Source organism: Eretmochelys imbricata, chromosome 12 (genome assembly GCF_965152235.1).
Source record: "Eretmochelys imbricata isolate rEreImb1 chromosome 12, rEreImb1.hap1, whole genome shotgun sequence".
Taxonomy (NCBI): domain Eukaryota; kingdom Metazoa; phylum Chordata; order Testudines; family Cheloniidae; genus Eretmochelys; species Eretmochelys imbricata.
In genome coordinates, this window is record NC_135583.1 from 35,187,416 (window position 1) to 35,192,637 (window position 5,222).

Here is a 5,222-nt window from a genome sequence, read left to right on the forward strand (position 1 = left end):
TTCTGAGAGCTCTTACTGGGACATCCGAAATGGCACCAGAGCAGGGTTAACTCTTCACCCTAAAGATGGGGGTGGAGGAGAGAAACATAGTAAAGGTTATTATGAGTTAAAAGGCATCACAGGCTACTTTCCCAAGACATTCACAAAGCGCGTGTGTATATAAGTCATACTGCACCTCTTTTTGAAATCTGCAGCCTGTGAATCCCCTGTCATTAATTTTCTGGTAACACACACACATATACACACACAGAAAAAATGAAGCCTTGTTCATTATTATTGCAGCGCACTGGATGACTGCAAGTCATAAAGTGAACAGATCGGTCTCTTCCATTTGGAGCTCGTTTTCGTCACAAGCATGTCTTTGTATTTGCTAGCATTTGCTTGTCTCATGCCTCTGCTATTTCTATAAACACTTAAATATGTACCAGCTAAAGGAAGCTGCTTAATAGTTAATAAAGTTAGACTGGTCAATTACCCATCATCAGCTGGATGCATGGTTCTTCTAAATTGTTTTAACTTGAAATGTACACAGATTGAAATTCCTCCTTCTCCTTTTCACTATGCTCCCTCCTTACCAACTTCTCCTGGACATTTGTACAGTACTTTTGAAGATAGAAAGGGCTATATAAATTATGAGTAGCCTTATTTATCTACCGCTGTTCATTGCAAATTACTGAGAGGACATAAGTAAAATTTGCCCAGCCAGAGAAAACTTTGGAGTATGCACAATCCCAGAGAGCAAAATATTATCCCAGTTTATGGGCTGATTTATAGTCTCCTAATAAAGAACAAAACCCTCTTTTTGTCCTAGATCTGTAACAATCATTAGCAACTAATCTCCTGAACCCACCACAACAATAAAAATCCCAAAGCAACTTCCCCAAAGTTACTTACCACCCTGACACAGGCTGCTTCCGGGTATCCTGCTCCCCTGCACACATGCTGCAAACTGAAGACTTTCCTCTGGTACCAGTTAGCAGAGAGACTTGGGCATATTTTAAGAGTAGTGATTACATGGAGAATCTCTATTGCACCCAGTAAATCTCAGTCCCTCCCCTCTCTCTCACTCTATCCCCTGTGGAAGGAATATATCCATATATTGACCAGCAGTCCCTTTGCAAAAGGGCATCCTCATAGGCTATCAGAGACTCAGGAGGCAGCTCCTTATCTGGACTCCTGGGGCGACATGGTGAAATCAACTGAGGGAGAGCTGGTGGAGCCTGCCCTCTTCCCCATCTGTCCTCTGCTTCCCTTGGGGATTGTCAGTGTGGTCCTGAAAGAGCAGGGAGGGAGAAGGAGGAAGGGCTTAGAAATAATCTCTCCAGCATCCATCCATCCAGCAGGCAGCAGCAGCAACTCAGTAGCAGTCTGCAGTGAAAGAGGCATCCCCTGTAATCATGTGCAGTAATAAATAAATTCTGGCAAACAGAGTTAATAAAACAACCCCTGTCCCCATTAACACCTGCTACCTATATGAATCTTCATAGAGTTGTTTGCTTTGGAGACACCAGCTGAGTACTTTGGGAGCAGCTTCCATTCACAGCACCGCTGGCCATCTTCTGAAATAGGGACTGACTAATGGGATTTTATGGGGAAAGGTAAGTTGCTTGGTTGCTGGGAGGATGTATCCCGCCTCCCTCCTGGTTGCTGGGAGAAGACATTCCCCGGCACAGTGGGTCTCCCTACCCACCTGCCCCCTGAGACCTGGGCGTGGGGTCGGAACCTTCCATTTCCCACAGAGCTGCCCAGAAGACTCTCAGCCCCCACCCCCACCCCCCGCCCCCCAGGGCAGGGAGAGTATTCTCATCTTTTTATTACACAAGCAGTTGAGGCAGGAGGATATTCCATATATTCCTTCTCTCCCTTTCTTCCACATTTGATCAAGGGGGATTGGATATACCTGGTGGCTGCAATGCTACTGGGACTTGGGGTTGAATGATGGGAGTGTAAGAAAGGAGGCATGGATTAGATCAGTATTCCACTCACCGTGCCACAGTAGGATCAATGAGCTGATCAGCAGATCCCCAAAGGCTTGTGCTCCCAAAGGGTGAGCTAACTCTGCCCAGGCAACAGCCTTAGGATGTATAGTACCTGGGTTGTCCAAAGTCAGAGCTCAGATCCAGAGCTGGATTTTAACACAGGGTGTTCAGACCCAAAGGTTTTCTTTGGCCCATTGCATGGATAAGGGCTATTTGCAAAAGTGTTCCTCAGAGTTTGGATTTCATTGGCTCTTTGGGTTTTGGTTTGAGTGCCTCTCTCATTCACACAGTCAATATATTGTGCACTTTGGCCCAGATCCTCAAAGGTATGGTGCCTCCTACCTTCCATTGAAATCAAGCCTAAATATCTTTTAGGATCTGGGCCTTTGTTCCCTTGGCTCATTTTCCCCCACTCCACTTAACTTTTGGAGGAATCACCTACCACCGAATTGCAGCCTCTTTGAAGCAGAATGGTGCAGCTGTTGATCAATGTACAGTTATGCTTGGGCACCGTTTAGGACAGGAAGGCAACTAGTTCTAATTGGTCACTTTGGCACATCTCCTTTGGCCCACGTGGTGCCCAGATGATGAACTTCTTATCAAGTTCCCGCACTGGAGTTTACACACAGGTGCTAATCATGCCATCTACTGAGAAGATGAGATAGATGCCTTTAGTCAACAGACCCCTGGGAATGTAGCTCAAAATCACTAAATCCTAGCACATTAAAAAATGTAGCTGTTTACTCTTCATATCAGCCATTCCCATGGATTTCTGTGCAAAGAAAAAACAATCCCATTCTAATTAACTTTGGATAAATTATTTCATAAAATGGCAAATCAATCAGCATCGCCGAGTTACCTCTGCACCCACCCCTCCCTCCTTCCCCCCGGTCTGGTATATTTAAAGGTAATGTTTCTGAAGTGTATTGAGACAAGAATGTGTCCAACAGCAATGCGCAAAATTGCACTACGATGAATAATAAAATTTTATCAGTGTTCACCAAAAAATGTGTGTTTATGACTATTTAATGCCTCATCCCTGGTATTAGGAATCTTATTATTTGTTTTACAGTAGCGCCCCCAGCTGAAATCAGGGCCCCATTGTGCTAAGCAGTATTAGCATTAGACAGTCCTGAAGAGTTCACAGTCTACATAGACAAGGTGGAAATATCATTATCCCCATTTTGCAGATAGGGACTGTGGCACAGAGAGACTCAGGGCTTGTCTAGACAGCGATGACAAGCTGGGGAATAAATCTACAGCACACTAGTATGCTGTGCACTAACTGTCCATGTGGATCTTGGTATCACACACTGAAAGTTCCCTCGTGCACACTGACCTACTCCCATTTCAAAGCAGAGTAGATCAAAGTACACTAGGGAATTTTTAGTGCACGGTAGCAGAATCCACATAAGAGAGTGCATGTCATGCTAGTCCACTTGCCATGCACTCGCTGTTCACTTAGACAAGCCCTAAATAGCTTTGCCAAGGTCACCCATGGAAGTCTGTGACGGGGCCAGGAATTGAACTGAACCAGATCTCCTGCATCCCACTCTTAACCCTCAGACCATCCTTCCACTGTATCCAATTCTTGCTTTCTGTTTCTCCTATTTTGTGCTTTTAAGGACACGTCACTGTGTCCCCTCTACCCAATTCATCTCTCTCTTCTTATAGTTGCACTTCTGTTACCTTTCCTTGTCTTTTAGTTACCGGTCTTTTTTCAAGCTCACTCCAGATGGTTCCCAGGTAATTTTCTTTCACTGTAAATTTCCCTCACTCACTCAGTTTGAAACTCGTTATCCCTCTCTCCCTTTTCCTCCCTCTCATTCGATTTCTCTTGCAGTCTCTCTAATTCTTCTCATCCCTCCTTCCTTTATTACCCACCCCCTCAGTCATATCAACTCCTGTTATCTTTCTGCTACCATAAATTCAGCACCAGCCTCCTGATTATTTTTACCTGCTAAGTGATGACGATGTCCCTATCTCCCTTTCTTTTGTTCATGGATGTTTTTGCTATTCTACTGTAACTTGCTTTTATGGATGCCTAGTGCGTCTCCTTTGTACCCAGCCATCCTATGATTAATAGTGAGGACACCCTGAGGACGAAAGCAGGAAGAACTCTCTGGGAAATTGTAAGTGTCTTTCTGTTTTCTGCAGAGGGAAAACAAATACTGAAAACTCTAAAAGGCCCAAATGCTGCCACATGCAATAATTGTTAATGTGACACAAGCTGGCTGAGTTGCACCGGACTATAAGTAATAATGCTCATAATGGGCTAAATGGTCCCCATCACTTACTCAGCCGAGCAGGGGAATAGGAGTGAGTAAGGACTCATGTACTCTTGTTTGGCCCATGTGCTTCTTAAGAGTGGGGTGAAGCCCAGTCCTTGCTCTCCAGATACATCACCTGGGGGTAAATGTCTGGAGAGAGGTGGTTTCCCCATCTATTTGCTGACCAGACTTGGGATGTTAGCTGCCTCCTTTTGAGGGGTGTAATTCTCAAAATTCCCCCTTTCCTGAGTAAGAGTGGAACAGGTGAGGAAGTATGACTCTGCTCCTGGGGCAAAGCAGTTGCATATTTCCCCTTACTCAGAACCAAGGCTAAAGACTCAATCTAGCCATGTGTGAACCTAAGTAAAAGTTTCAATCCTGGTTCCATGAAAATCAATGGCAAAACTCCCACTGACTTCCAAAGGAGCAGGTATATAACGTTAGAAATGACAATTCAACTATGTATATCCAACATGAATCCACCCAGGTGGTGGGTGAGTCTGGTTATGTGTGGGTCTTTTCCAGTGGCCAAACAAACTGGAACATACGTGAGTCTGGCAGTGGCTTTTTAAGGAACAATAGGCCATATCTAACTGCAGTGGCAACACAGATTTTCTGGATTTCCATAGTTCGACACTGACGCAATTAACATCGTTGCTCATTAAGTTTTTTTATCAGTATATAGATTCTGCAGAATATGAGGAGAAACAGTGGACGTTGACTCCATTTGAGTCTTCTTCATTGTGAAGATTTAATGATCATTTTCTTTTCCTTTACCTTCACCTCCAGTTATGCCAGGATCCCATATTGATTCAAAATTTCTGCCTTCCCAGTACAGAATGAACAGGGGCTCTGGTATTTCTTGGTGTATCTTGTTTTCTGAGCACACTGTAAAGTCCCATGTTCCTCAAAGGATTCAACTTTCCAGGCGGTGCATGGCCATTTTCCAGATTCACGCAGAGACCATAATCTT